Below are 16,740 nucleotides of genomic sequence, written 5' to 3' on the forward strand. Positions count from 1 at the left end.
AAACCTTTGTCTAAGCCTCAGGATACACAATTCCCAATAGATTTCCAAGTCACAGACTGTACCTCAGAAGTACCCAGAACCCACTGAAGATGACGTACTTACTTGGCAGAAGTGCAGAGCACACTATCTCCCATCAATAAGACACACACACACACACACACACACACACACACACACACACACACACCTGAGTTGTTAATAGATAGAAGCTCTTTGGCAAGGACTCATCTCAGCATGTTTAGTTTTGTGTTGCTAAACTCTTACTTTCAATATTAAAAAAAAAAGATTTATCTTACTCAAGTGACAACATTCATTTCAAGAAAAAATATACAACCTAGAATTTCCAAATCATACAAATTTTTGAGTTGAAGAGGGATCCACTAAACACATTGTGAAAACTGAGCTATCATCTGGGTAGCAAGAATGGAAGGTCAGAATGGGGTTGAGGTTGCAGAAACAGGAGAATGCAAGCTAGATTTATCTTCTGATATTAACTCAAACCATTAAACATTTAACAAGTAGATTAGTAGTGACTTTCAGCTCTTAAATATTCTCAGGAAAAGTGCACATAAACCCGTGTTTACAGTGAGTCACTTGTGTAAAATGTGTTGAGCAAGGGCTTTGGGCTGGACATCTTTCAAATTCAGCTCTCCTTCTCACCCCCTGCAACGCTGTCATTCTGCTTAAGAGTACATCTTAACAACTTAGATTTTCTGAGTAGAGAATAGGAATATAAAGCTTATTAAAAAGAGGAGAGTGATGAGATTCAGAAATGGAATAGCTCTATCCAAAAATTCAGGTGATACCAAAGTGTCCACAGCCTGCTGTAATAAATATCTGAATAATTAGTATACATGTGGATACCTTGATATACGTTCTCCTTGCTTGAGATATTTGCATCATCGATTGTTTATTTGTTCTTACCTTCATTGGAAAGCAAAAGCTCTTCATATAGTTTAGTATCATTTGTTTTCCAACAAAATGAGTGCCAGATGATTGTGAAGGCAAAAATATTTAACTGAAAATGTGATTAAGACAGTGTCATATTTTCTCACACTGAGGTCAAACAGTGAAGAACAAGAATAAAGAATCAGAGATAGGTAGGTAGATAAATGATCAAAGTATCCCACATTCTGGATTTTGATCATTGAACATTCGTCATGCAATTCAGCATTCTCCTCTCCCGTTGCACGTTGGCAGCTGCATGCAGAGGCTTATTAGATTCAGGAGCATCTCTTGGACAGGAATATAAGTGACATCATATTCTCTTGCCAGAGGCTGCATAATATTTGGTTCTCACTCTTTTATGATGCTAACAGCCACCGGTATGAGTTGAGAATGGATGTGAGTTGCAAAATGGTGATATTCAAATTCTATCCTCTTATTTTCATTGATTACTTGGATTAACACCATAAAGAGATGTTCCCCCTCTCACTAAATATTTTGTTATGCAATTTAACAATTTATAAAGAAATGTTGGATAAATGCTTGATTCTTTCCTTTTATTTCACTGACTTTCAAGATCAAGTTTTTTCCCTATTATTATTGAAATATGGACATTTACTTTTTTAATGTTATAAATTCAAGGATTTGTTCATATTTAATAGCTTCTAAAACATCCCATTTCTTATTTTTTATTAATTCTTCTTATGAAACCAGTGTAAGCTTCATTAGTTGGCTTTTGTATAAATATTTTTGTAATTATGATCTTTGTAATGTTTGATGAGGTCCTCGGAATCTAGGAGATTAAGTTCCCCTTGATCAATAGCACCTCAAATCTGAAATCAGCCATCTATAAAAAAAAATCCATGCTTGTCATTTTCATAATAAAAATATTTCAAATCCAGGCACTAAAATGCTCAGCCCTATTGAATTGATCATTTCCAGGTCATTTTTTGTGAGAGAGTTGAGGAAGGACATAGGGAATGGCAGAATTAACTAGCATAAAATTAATAATTTGCTTTTTCACATATTACACAAACAATAGTTTCAAAAGAATCTATGAATCTGAAAGACAGTTAGAATTAGTTTCCACTTGCTATCTCTTTTTTGCTCTGCTAAACTAGCTTGGTCTCTATGTCACCAGACATAACTATCATCTACTATGTCATCTGACTTTAAATACTCATTAACTTTGGTTATGAGAGAAACAATATTATTACTGCTGAATGTAGACAACACATTAACCCCTTTGCTCACTAGTTTTGAGCAATGTAGCATCCTAAGTGCAGGGCTTCTTTCTTTAAAGTATCTAAAATATGCTGCGCCGTTTTCTCTCATTAGCAAATGATTCTGTTGAAAAGATTGATAATAATGTAATTTCCCAGACTGATAGATACATAGATGCCTTGATTTAATTGATTTCTTTAAAGTACAATCATTCTGCAAATATATGGCTTGGTTTTGTTCATTTGACATCAATATTCTCAGATAATGATGGGCCCTTTTCCCCAAATTTTCAGTATTTGTCATTTTATCTCAAATCCTTTTTATGTATTATAATTTCAGAGAGAACTACTCATTTTATCTTCTATTAATTGTAAGGCATTACTTGTGATTATGCAATCCTCTGTTCCTTCTAATTTCAGTTTAATTTTAAGAAATTTTACTGTTTATTGATTCACTACTTATTTTCTTTATTTTTAATAGTTACTTGTAGGAAAATGGGTGCACCTTGAGACCATAATCTTAAATGACGTAAATCAGACACACAAGTCTAAACATTGCATTGTTTCTCTCATGCGAGAAGCCTAAAGAGTAAATGAGTAGCACAGTGGAAGATACATACTGGAAACTAGGAAGATGTTCAAGTAGAAAGGAAGGGAGAAGGAAAGGAAGGGGAAGGAAAATGGAAGGGAAGAGTGGAAGCAAAGCTTGTGTAAATAGTGGGGAGAGGAGGATGGCTTGAAGGGAGGAGAGGGAAATGAGACAAAAATAACTGACGTGTGATGTATACGTACAAATTCCATGTGGTGAATATGATTAATATTCATTAAAATATGTACTAATATAAAGGATAAAGTTCAAATGGTTACTCTGTATGATATTTGAAGTCAATACATTTGTCTTGTTCATTTTTTATGTTCAGATAGCTTTCCCACCTTCACACAGCTCCTTCCTCTGTCCTCTGACAGTTACAGTGACAGACATCTTTCTAAGATTCCCTGGTACTGTTTTCCTCTTCGCTTTCCCCTGGATTTTGTTTCTTTGGCTCTGATCCTCATGGCTTTTGATTTTATTCTCAGAATTTTATCCTCACAGGGTTCTTGTCCCAGAAGTGAGCTCTGAGAGGCCACTTGGCACTCTCGGGGCGGAGCCTTGCCTTAGGGTGCTCCTGGGGTTGCTCAGAGGCTCCCCTGTAGTCCACACTGTGACAGCTGTCATGACTTCCCTGTTCCTTCATTTATTCTGACTCCAACAAGTGCAGGTCTTTTCAGTGGGCTGTCCCCACTCACTTTTATCTCAGGTTTTGTGGGGAAGACTCTGTCTTGATTTTCACTTTAAATCTTTCCCGTAGAATTTGCTTTTGCTATCCATCAAGCTGCTTTCTCTATAAAAGGATTCAGAAGGTCCTCAAATTATCCACACAACTCCTTCCTTCCAAAGTTACATCATCATTTCACTGAATTGGGGCTAAGCCTAGGCTACCCGTGGGCCAGTGTTCTCAGGATACAGTAGTGTAAGCACTGGGATAAATATTTTGTTTATCTTAATGAATCTTTTTTTCCAATAAAATATACAGTGACAAAAATAGTGTAATTATAATAACCCCAATAAGAAGCACAAAATGTTATGAAGTCTGAGCAAATGAGGACTATTTTACATTTACTTTTCCTTGTTGTGAAATACACGTTAGGGCCAAAGATTTAATTTTTGATTTTTCTTTAATGTAATCAAAACATTTATGGACAGGAATTCTGGCATGGTGTATTATTAATTATTTTCCTGATTATTTTAGCTATAGAATCAGATATACTATATATATTTTATACCTATCAGAAATATTGATTTAATTTAAAGAAAATTGATCTTGTTTTATGTCAAGAAAATATTCATTTAGTTAACAAATGTATTTGTAGTACTTACTGTGTCAAGTACCTTTTAAAGGTATTTATATATATATTGACGTGCTAATATTAACTTATATTTGGATTGTCATCAGTAATGTATCAATTCACTCCATTATCCGAAAATATGTGTGCAAATGTGTAGCATTCTTATTGTGTAAACATTTGCAGGCAACAGAAGAACAGTAATTGAACAATATGGACATGATTTCTGACCTCATGATCCTGACACTTTGTGAACCAGTTACATAAGAACATGAAAAGCAAATAGATATAAACATATTAAAAATCGAATAAGTACCCAATTGTATTGTTTGTGAAAAAATCAAAATGATGCAATATAGAGTGACTAGAGGGGGTGTGTTTAGATACGGTGTTCTGGGTGGCTTTGCACGCATGGCTGAGACAGCACCAGGAGTAGGGTGTCTCTGGCTGATGCATGGTTTTGTATTATGGGCTCCCATTAACACTTTACCTTCTCCATCATTTATTCTGAGTCTTGATGGCCATATTTTTGCCCCCACCTTTTATAACTCTACAATTCAATAATTAGCCACCTGTGTCTTCTCACTGATCTCATTCTTGCCTCTCCACTGCATTCCCTGAATCCCCTTAACTTTGCTATGTTAAACGAACATCAAACAGTTCATCATTCCTAGTGGTTCACTGATAGTCACCCTAGTCAAACATGAAGGCTTATGGTTTATTGTCTAATGAAAAATATCATAATTTCTAAATTAAAACTAACCATGTTATAATTTTAAGCTAATGACTACCACTTATTTATTTAAACATCAGATCCACAAGGTTCTTCTCTCATATTTTCTGATTTGGTAATAATACTTAGAAAATCCACTTCGACTAAAAGGATGGATCCTTATTAGTCTTTACAAAGATGCAGACACTTATTGAAAATTGTCTTCTCTTTCAAACCCTAAATGTTCACTGGTATCTAAAAAGGAAGAAAGCAAATAATAAATCAACTGAAAGAAATACTCCATGAAAATACATTTGGTTTTTCCTTTATAAGGAGACTATGATATTTGTTATTTTGGGTATAAATGAATTAAAAAAGAATTCAGCTTATTTGTTCTAGTCCTTTACTGCTGTAACATTATCCAATGGAACTGCAAATGGAGTTTTAGAACTCTTGAATATTCTAATTTCCTTGGAATCTTTGTAATCTATCTGCTTTATTTTGTTAAGAAATTTTGTTAAGAAAAATGAGACTTTGGGAATAGATCAGAGCTGAGTTAGAATTGCAACTCTGTCTCGAAAATGTGAAGCAATATATTCAGTTTCTCTAAAATTTATTTTCTTTGGATGTACACATGAGTATGATATTTGCCTCAGAGTACTTTATGATTAGAAGTCATGAAAAGTAAGCAAACTCTGCTACATGCATTCCTGCCTTATATTGTGTTTTTATCTTTAATTGTACTAAAGCAACAAACTGCATTTTGCTTAGATTTTTCCTACAGTAGAATGAAAACACTGAGTTTTTACTGGGTAAAAACCATAATTCAATTCTCCACTCCTACCGACTACGGTTCCATCTTCCGACTCATCCTCTTTTGCCTCTCTTCCTTTCTTTCAGTCTGTACTTCTCTGAGGCCAAGTGTAGAGATTACCTCACATCTTCCCTTTTCAGGCACCCCCTCTATACTAGCCTGTCTCTCCTCTACCCAATCTAGAGATCTTTAGCTAGTAAAAAAAAAGGATATTTAGCTTTTCAAACCCAGGCATGTTGTTTTATGCAACTTGTCCTTGCTCTTGCTATCCTATGTAATCAGAAGTTCTTCCTCAGTTCCCTCAACCTTAGCTCTAGAATATTTCGATTTGGCCTTCACTGAAGCCTTTGCCAGGGTAATCATATCGTCGTTATCTTTGATGAAGCTCACTGTGTCATGTTTATGTCATAGGCTTTCTACAATTACTGGGTACATAAATGGCATTTTATTGATGCCATACACTATAATATGTAAAGATGAAAAGAAAACATAAGTTCTCTAGAACTAGAGTTGGTAACCATTATATCTCTGAACCCCTTAAATTTCTACACTTTCATTAGCAAAACTAGCAGTCAAATTTCTTTGCAATTATCTCTTTATCAAAAACTATACTAAAAACAAAATTAAACAAAACAACAAAATCGCATATTAGAATTGTGATGCACAAGACAGAGAAAATGCCAAAGCTATCTCAGGATTCAGGTACTGAAAGGCAACTACAGATCTTCACTAATTCATTGCCATTTACTGCGTTACACATCAGACTCAAGGACTACATTTTCATCTTAAGAGTAACTACTAGCAACAAGCCATTGACTTTTGAGATCCTATTAGAGTCACCAGGATTCAGAACAGCCACTACTAATAGAGTTCTAGCAAAGATAATATCCATGTGAATGCATGTGGGTATGAGTGTGATTCTTATGTGTGTGTATAAAAAACAGCATGTGTGTGTACACTGACACTTGTCTACATCTTTTCTCAGTAATTATTAAATCCTTCGAGAGATGCAACATTATCTCTCTGTTGTTACTCCTTGTAAGGTTCAGAACTATGTTTGGCTTATAGCTGTCACTTATGCATTGGTTCAGTAAACAAATAATGCAAATAAGAGAAAAAATAGGTGCTATCTAATATGACAACTACCATGAAGTCTGAAATGGCACTCATCTCTTCACCCTTGTTCACTCATCTGGCTTTACTTTTTCTTCAACACAAGTTAGTACTGAAGGTATTACAGCTTTAGTTTTATTTGCTTGCTATCTCAGAAAAAAGGAATCAGAAGAACAGCAGCACATGCTGGAAACTGAAATCACACTGATGCCTGAAAGTGGGAGATACACAGAATTGTAGGGGGGCATCCCGTGGCATCTCAGAGCCCTGGGCACTATCTGTGATAGTATCTGAAATGCATCTCAATTCTACTTTTCATTTTAAAACCAAATGAACTTCATGGTTTACTGAAGTCCATTTTCTCCACTTTGCCTATGAAGTACAAAGAATTCTTAGAAGTTCAAAATATCACTTAGGCAAATATGACATTTTCATTTTATCTTTGCACTATATAAACTTATTGAAGAATAGTAATTTCTTCTGTTTCCTATATTACATCTTACAGATATTTGTTCCTATAGGAGATTTAATAGTTTCAATATTGGTTTTCCTTATTTATAAGTGAATTTTCTTGCTGCATTTTCATTAACGTCGTATTGGTCTTTTGTCAAATGATTTGACCATTGTGCTCCATTCCTACAGTCTTACATAAGCAGGCACTATGTCTGTGATGCAATCTTGTCACATCATTTGCTTTGTTTGGGCTTCTTTAACTGGCTTGTTTAAATAGTCAGCCCTAAGCCTTGCCAAAAAAAAAGAGCTTGGCATATATGAGCATACAACATTAGGTGTACCGTACAAGAACTACAGAAATGAATCCAGTAATGTTCCAGTTTTAACTATGTGCATAAGAATTAGACTAATAAAGTAAGGAATTCATTTAATTTTGTATGGCATGATGTCTTAAAAGTAGAGATCTTTCAGACTGAAATGTTTCAATAGTATGGTGGCATTTGCTGGAGAAATGTGATAATTTAGGATATCTTCCTTGAACATATATTCATTAATACTTATATCATGTACTAAAAGCAAAGACTATGCTGAAATGGAAATATGAGAGATGATTATGATGTAGCCCTCTTCACAAAAGAATTCTGTACAGTTAGGAGAAAAGACAGATAAGTGAATGTGATATCTTCCAGACTAAATATAAAAAAAAAAAAAAAAAAAAAAAATACTACATCCACAGAGCTACCTGAGTGTAAAGGCCCAAAGATCACTTTGCTTAGTAGAACCAGGAGTGGTAGAGAATTGAGATCAACTTTACCTCTTTTTAAGCTTCCAAGCAAAGAAAAGGAAAGAAGGAAGCTTCAAGCAGAAGGAACCACTTAAGTCCACATATGTGCAGTGGCATTTATAAAATATTCAGCAACAAAACGTGGTTTCAGCATCGAGTAGATAAGAACAGATAGCAGGGCACAGACCCTGAAGGGAAAAGTAAAAATGAGTGAAATGAGTGAGTTCTGGGAGCTGTGAGGCAGTGCAGAGGGGAGGCAGAGTATTAAAGAAGCCTTTGAAAGAGGCAAGGGAACATCCCGCAAAGAGAAGTAGGTGTGCACTGAGTCAAATACAGCTGTCTCCACGGAAGAAGCAGCCGCGCGGGCAACAGCTCCATCTGATACTTTGCACGGTATTTTGCCTATGCCTTTGATGCTGCTTTTAATTTTGTAAATCAGTCTTGAAAATGCTTCAGAGCTTTCCACTCATCTTTGGGAATTTATTACAAAAGTGCCATAATTGGGAGTTGACACGCCCTAAAGATTTAAAAAAAAAAAAAAATCACATTTATATATATAGGAAAAAAAATTCTCCCTCTCTCTTTTTTTTTTTTTTTTTTTTTAACTAAATCAAAATTGGGCTGAAACTGTGATTTTAGAGCAAGGATGGTTCCACAAAGAGGTGTCATGGGCTTCTGGGAAGCTTTAAGAGGGTATGAGTGTTGAAAGACCCTTCAACCTCCAGCATTCTCCCATTTTTGTCTCAATTTTCCCTAGAGGGTCCCTTGTAAACTACTTTAATCATTGGCTTCTTTGAAATATTTGACTTATCAATACAATAAAAGTGTTTCAAAGTCATTGGCTTATTTGATCTCAAGGTCTATTCTGCAAAGCATAAGACAAAGACACAGAACTATACTTTTAAAAAGTAGAGAAAATACCTCAAGTATAATGAAGTGTAGGAGTCATTCAGAATCCTTCCATCTTGGGTTTTTTTTTTTTGTTTTCTGTATCTTTGATTGGAACAAAGTAGTCAATCACTTTTATTATTAGTACCTCATCTATAGAAGGGCTAAGTCTTATTAAACAGGCTGATGACTTGTTCGAAAATTATAATGAAACAACAGATTTTTAAAATGCCCAAAGTATAGACTATCAGAGGCAGCTTCATCAAAAGTAGAAATGAAACCCCATACGATGGTTTGTATTTGATAAGCATAATGGAACACTCGTTTCAGGTGAGAAATTAAGGCATTAATTTGGATTTAATAGTTTAATGTGGTAAATAAGTTGGTGGGTATACATAAGCCAGCATCATAGCAAGTAGAGCCTTGAGATTATAATGTCTTTATGACTACTTAGTGACTACATATTAGCCGCAAGGTAATATCCTAGGTGACAAAGGAGACACAGGAGCGTGTGCCATCTCGGAAACCTACAAGAGTGCAGACACATTATGGATAAACAGATAGTGATGGCAAAGCCTAAATCATTGTGTGATCTATAAAAACACTAGAAAAAAATCATTGTTTATGACAAAAGAAGAAAATTTAATATTATTACCAAAATCTCTGGTGGAAAATTAAAAGGACATATCTTAATTTGAGGCCATCAAATCCAAAAAAAAAAAAAAAAAAAAAAAAATCCTTGGTACTGGTAACTTTCTCAAAGCAAAGATCACTGGTACTAAAAGTCATGGGAAATAAATCAGACTCTCATGTGTAAACATCATATTAGCTCCCTCATGCAAAAAGCTGAAAGAATAAAGAAGATCCAAAATGTACAATAGATATTGTGAAAGAGAAAGGAAAGAAACTGCTCAAGAGGAAAGAAAAATTGAGATAGTGGAAAAGAAAAAAGAAATAAGGGGAAAGCATATATATATATGAGATAACTATACTAATCTCTGTTAGTTCATTAAAAAGAACAATTAGTTCTTTTTTCTATTAAGAATAATTAGTTCTTTTTCATTGTTTTATTGTTTGATCATTTTTTCATGTCTATATCTTATAATCTGAACAACTACTCTGACAATACCAATATGCAGCATATTAACCAGTATTAGTCTCCTACTATTTTATTTTGAAATTCTGTATCATTTTTATTCTTTTTTAGTTTTTTTTTAAAATATCATGGCTAAAGAAGAGCAAAAAGGTTTTGTAAATAAGGAGAGAAATAGGGGTTGAAGAGAAGGGAGAAGATAAGAGACAAGATATATTATGTACAATTACAAATTTCCTGTAATGAGTGTGATCATTGTATATATCTAAAATGTACCAATAAAATTAATTAATCAAACAAAGGTCATTGGTAGCTATTCCAAGTTTACTGACATAAGATATATTCACTCAACCAGCTCAATAAGAAACCACATTTCAAAATGTGAAAATCTGAGTTCAAATAAGTAGGCATTTCTATTAAGATTGTCACCATGTTTTCATGTCACAGTCTTCTAAAAACAACTCAGTACACCTTTAATAACTAGTAATCGAGGTGTCATTTCTAAATACTGTGATTGTATTTGTTCATATGGAATGACTTGATTAAAAACATTAACAAAACAGTACATAGATTTCACTTACTGACTTGCTCTACACAAGTAAAAAGTGGAGTCTCAGGTTAGCGTGTATTGGGGGAAGGCAAGAATAATCGTGAGGGCCATCTTGGATACGTGTGACACGGGGATGACTCTGGTTGGTACATCAACCACCAACTCAGAGATAAGGCTCTTCTACCTTTGCCACAACATCAAGAAGCTCAGAAAAATACTCCAGGAAGTGCAAATTTTGTAAAGGGATCTAGATTAGCTGATTGTTATCTTAGAGACTGTTGACCTCATATAGAAAAGTCACTAAGTATTATAGGGTAAGTCCCTGATGGTCCCGGAGACCTGGCTTTTCTCCTATTTCTCACTTGTAGGACAAGAATATTGTAAGTCAGACATACAAGCTTAAAGGTCACATGCTCCTGTCTATGAGAAACTCAAAGTATGCATCCAAATGCACAAAATAGATAAATGGGAAGTAGAGAGACGTTCAGGTGGTTCCCCAAATTATTCCATTCTTCAAAAATATTTTAACCCATATGCTAATTTGTTTCCTGTTTACTACTAGTTTCTCTTAGTTCGTTGAAAAGAAAGTTTCATGAGACTTTTTCTGGTTTGTATAACAGAATCTTTTTGTCTATGTCTTGTACTTTGAGTAACTACTTTGAAAATATTGATACACCATTATTAACTATGATTCTCTTATTATTTTATTGTGAAATTTTGTTCTATTATTTCAGAAAGAAAAAAAGAGCAACAGTAAAATGTGCTGGCAATACAATGCCAAGAGGTAAGAATTGACCAGAACTACCCAGGTTCTGCTCCCACCCCTTCCAGAGCATGGAATTTTGTAGCAAGTTAGCCCTAACAGTCCTATTACTCATGTATGTAAAACCTAGGAAAAGGTGGGCCTTGGGATCCCTTCCTGGTGCAAAGTGGGTCACACATAGGTTCCATTAGTCCCACATGAAGATCATGGGACTGGCTTGGGATGAATCCTAGTTTCTCCTATTCCTTGCAGCCATGTGTAAACAATAATATTGCTGTGTCTAACTTGTACGAATTGTCTGTCTCATCAGACTCCTGTGACTTGATTGATACCCTTACACGATGTAGGTGACTGGTTAGTGTTCTCCTAGAATGTACTGAGGCACAAAATGGAAAATAAGCACACACATAAGAAGTGTTCTTTTTTTTTTTTTTAATGAACCTATTTAAAGAAAGTGCAATAAATTAAGTGCCTAAAGCAAGTCCAATAAATACCATAAGCATACCTTTAACTTCAAATATATGGTGAACTCTATTAAATATAAATGGTATAAATGTATCAACCATAAAACCAAGTTATCAAGCCAAATAAATAAGCAAGGCTCAACTGTATGCTATCTAGAAGAGATATATTTTAAATATATTAATGATTAAAAATTTTTTTAATGATTAAAAGTTAAAGGATGGGAAAAGTTTTTTCACACATGCAGTAATTTCAAGTGTGGCTACCGTAACTTAATTTAGACATCAAACAGGGAGACAACAAAATACAGAGTCAAGCTGTAGTTAGAAAGATTTCTGTTGATCTGAAAGATATAATACTGAATGGGTTTACACACAATAAAATTTCAAAACATATGAATTATCCATTTCCAGAACTAAAGAAAGATTGACAAGGCTTTACAAGAAGTAATATCCTAATATCTTAGTGAACATAAATATTAAAATCATTTATAAATATTATTAAATCAAATGCAATAAATATAAAATGTGACCTAATACATCATAACTAGTAGCATTTACTTCAAAATGTACTGTTTAATAATTGAGTGTAAATGTATATCACCACATTAATACAATAGGTGAGTAACCTTTATGCAAATGCTTGGGATCAGGGGTGCTTTGAATTTCAGATTGCTCAAGAATTTGAACCATTTGCAGTTACATAATAAGGTGTCCTCCACAAGCATGCTTTCATAGGAGAACTTGAGTGTGCATATAAAACTTAGATCTCAACTGAGCAGCTATGAGGGAGATTTTTTCCTGTGCATACTGAGTCAACTGTATTCTAAACCAATATTTTGATAGTGAGCTGTCACGTGAGATCAAGTATGAGATTTGTCACGTGTCTCATTTTCAGCATTAAAAAAAATTTCAAGGTTTGAAACATTTTGAATGTCGAATTCCTGGATTATAAATATCTCACTTGTACCAGAATCATGTACAATCATGTACAATCATATGATCATGTCTTTAGATGAAGAAAAATAATTTGGTCAGTTCTAATTATATATTTCCTGATAAAATTATGATACACTAAAATGAAAAAATTGTCTCAATAAAATCACTCTTTTTAAAAGCTCCCTTAAGTATGTTTCTAGGCTGCAAGGAAAGCCTCCAAGGAAAGCAATTATGAGTTTAATCTTGAATACTTGATTAAGTGCGGGAAGAAAAAGCATTCAACGAAAAGATGTGATCTGTTCCAGAAATCACTAGTTAGTTAAATGTTGCTGCAACTTCCATGATGAAAACTGGGAAATAAGAAAGGAAAGGCAGAACTAGAAAAGACAGACCTTATTTCTTTTACTTCTCATATATAAGGACTATATGAGAAATTGACTGTTGTGGGTACTTCAAAGAGATGTGGAGCCACAAAAAAACTGAACAAAGGAAGTCCCTGACTGGATGTGAATTTCTGAGAGACCACTCAGCAGACCATAGGGAGAGAAAATGGAGGATAAACCATTTGACGATACCCGGCCAAAACACTGCAAAGATCTAAAGTGTGACACTTTAAGAGTATAAAAAGATGGGGAAAAGATAAATTACTTAGGATCTAAAACCTACTGGGCTTTTCAAATTAATTATATATTCCATAGGAGGATAAATCTAGTCTATAGATAAATAAGATGCTAACATACAGAGTGTTGGTTTATACACAGGTTCAGAAGTGATATATATATATATATATATATATAATTAAAATCTTCCTACCAGCAGCATTCTAAGCATCTGATATGTGTTAAACGTGCTCTAATCTTCAAATCTGGTTATTTATGTTTTCTTTACCAACTGTACATTGCAGAAAAGTAATTAAAGCTTAAAGAAGTCAAAAAGCTAATGTCAAAATTCTGTTTGGCTATGTTGAGTTTCAGGTACCAGGACGACATGTTGGATGCATTAGATGATAGGTATAGATCTTGAAGAGAGTTCCAGGTTAGAGAGAGAGATTAAACCATAGTCAAAATAAGTTTTAATGGATAGGAATACTTGTGATTGCATAAGGAACTGTAGAACAAGAAGACAGAATTCTGAATTCCCATTCTTATGTAAGTGACTTAGAATGTTGGGGCTTCTTTAAAATTAGAATTAAAAGAATCACATTACATCATGTATAAGTACAAATTCCCTATGATGATTGTGACCATTATGCCTAAATGTATCAATAAACTGAATTTTTCAAAAAATAATAATAATAATAATTCACTGTGGGAGTTTTTGCTTGCTTTCTCAGTCCCAGCCTTTATCCTTGCTAATTTATTTCTCTGCCCCAGCTTTCACCACCATCTTCTTATATTGAGAACTAAAGTGAAACAGAAAATACTTCCTGAAGACCTGGGCCTGGGGTTGGGGTGGGGAACACAGAGTGGGATCAGAATTCCAGGGAAAACCAGAATTGCAACATTTCTCTCCCCTGATTTGAAGACCTATAGCATGGTTGAATCTATATATAGTCTCTCTGCTCTCTCTCTCTCTCTCTCTCTCTCTCTCTCTCTCTCTCTCATCTCTTTCTCTCTCTTCCTCTCTCTCATTGCTATAGCTATTGCTATATTGCTGGATTTATATCTCTTTCTTCCAAGTTTTGATTGAACTGAATAAAATCAATTTTATTTTCATATTATTTTTCTCTTACTCCCAACACAGGCAGGTGGGACTGAATCCAGTCGGAGGTCCTCAGAGTTAGAGCTCTGTTCTATGTCTCACTAACAGCAGGAACTGCCTACAAGAACTAAACAATGCAAGCCCAACAAATACCAATTTTCTAGAAGAAATGAGGAACAAAGTCAAATCCTACTGATAGCTGCCAATGAGAATTCACAATAAGTCATTAATAACCTTAATGTGAAAAGCTGTAGTAAAATTTTGAGGTTGGAAAAGGAAAAAACAGTTTTGAAAACAACCACTAATTTAAGGGTGAACTGTATAGTGACACCCTGGGCAAAAAAAAAAAAAAAAAAGCAAGAAAAATAACTTTGGCTTAGAAAGCATTTCTTGACCTAGTGACACGAAAGAAGCCTTTGCCAAGTTATTATGTTTCTAACGAGCATCACGAAAAGCTTGGATAACTTACTTAAGGTATGAGAACAGACTACCCAGGAGTCAAGGGACTAAGTACCTGCTCCAGGAACCAGTACTGCTCCAAAGGACAGCATGGAAATGGAATCCCAGGTGACTCTTGAAGGTAATTTTGGTTAGGGAAACAAAGCTTTTACTCATAGAGGAATAAGCAATAGGAAATGATTGCACTGCTTTTGGCTATGATTCAGTGTCTTGGGCAAATAATACCACATGTGTTTATAAAGCTCCGAGGAACTCTCTGCTACACAAAGTGCTACCCTATGACCAGAAATGGCAGCATCCTCTAGAGGCTTGTTAGAAACTCACTGCACTCTCCAGCATTAGCCTAGATCCACTGAAAAGGGACTAAGGTTTTTACGAGGATGAGGATTCCCTGGAGAATTCTTACATGTATGAAAAATCTGAGAAGCATTTCTTCCAAATTACCAGTTCCATTGTATGAAATTATACATACATATATGCATGTATATATAATTAACATATGACATCTATATAATAAAAATAGACAAATTATAATTATTTGATTACTTAATGATTTATAGTCTAATTTCTTCCAATAACTATCCTTTAAAGATGTATACACCTTAGAATTATTAGAATGTTAAGACACATTCAAAGGCAAAATAGAAATAGGAAAAGATAATTATCATGTGTTAAAGTCTTTACTCTGTGCTAGGAGCTCTAATTAACTTTATTCTCAAAACTGTAGAAAGCAATCATTATATTAATCATACAAGGGAAAAAATATGAACTAGAGAATTCAGAGAACTTGCTCAAGACTACGAAGTGCTAGAAGTCAAATATGCTTAACATCAACCTAGACCCGTGCCTTTAATCACAAAGCTACATAAAGAGGTTAAAATATAAAATTCCTGCTATGGACTTGAATAGATTTAGTATTGATTCATCCTACATTTGAAAACTGATGTTAGTTGAGCATTACAACATTCACAGGCTCTGCATTTAATTTTCTGCCTGTTATAATATAAGGTAGAAGTGGCTATCATGTTTTTTGGAAAAGCTATTCATTCTTTTAAAGCTGAGTTATGTAAGCGCTCAGCAAACTGATATGCATAGCAAAGATTTAGGCCCTATTTCAAAGCTATGTGTATAAACCACATCCAGAGAGTTTTTAGTATTGTAGTAAATTTTGGTACAAACTTTAAAGGAAAATTATAATTTATTATTGTGAACTAGAATATGGAACAGAGTGTCAGCAAGAAATAGAGTTGGGGGCCTGAAGCTAACCCCTCCCAGACATGACATTTTATCTACTGTTCACTGTATTGACAGTACCTCATCCCAAAACTTTTCAAATGCCATCACAAATATTTATAATATGAAAAGGCTATCTTTAAACCCAGGATATAGTAAAAGTGAAGCTAGCTTTTAATAAACCAAACATAAGAAAGCATTCTGTTAATATTTTAAAAATAATATTTGGCAATCAAAAAACATACTATATCTGAAAGCTGCCTTTAGATTAGATTTTTCTCATTTTCCAGGATTACAAGAATACATTTCGTGATAATGTAAAAATAAATTACTAGAGGCAAATAATTATTAAAAAGAAACATTGCTGATTAACTTTACTTTTCCCCCTGTGTGTATGTGCATGTGTGTATGAATTTGTGCAAACATAAAACTCCCTTGAAAATATTAGATGACCCTAACACACAGCATAGATATCAAAGTGAATACCCGCTTTCCAGGGCTCCTGGATCACTGTCTCCGTATAGTTTGAGCCCTAAGCTCGGCTGAGGCAGAAGAGGAAACAGCAGAGCCTGAATACTTCGCCCTCCATCCCCAAGTTCACAAATACTGTAAAATCTCTTCCCACACAGTTCCCACAGTGCTGGGAAAGGTCTAGACAGCTACTGCGGCTCCACAAGGTAAAGATGAGATGTGTATTTTCTTGCTTTAGTTGGCAAATGTTGAGT

At 34.4% G+C, this 16,740-nt stretch overlaps 1 protein-coding gene across 1 annotated transcript in view; it reads right to left on the reverse strand.

The window, feature by feature from the left end:
- Positions 1–16,740, reverse strand: part of Ptn (pleiotrophin) — a 101,231-nt gene that overhangs the window by 33,856 nt on the left and 50,635 nt on the right. The gene's annotated exons all lie outside the window — the stretch shown is intronic.

The sequence above is a fragment of the Cavia porcellus genome, unplaced genomic scaffold, assembly GCF_034190915.1.
Source record: "Cavia porcellus strain 051 isolate PalLab524CR breed Dunkin Hartley unplaced genomic scaffold, mCavPor4.1 scaffold_6, whole genome shotgun sequence".
Lineage (NCBI taxonomy): Eukaryota > Metazoa > Chordata > Mammalia > Rodentia > Caviidae > Cavia > Cavia porcellus.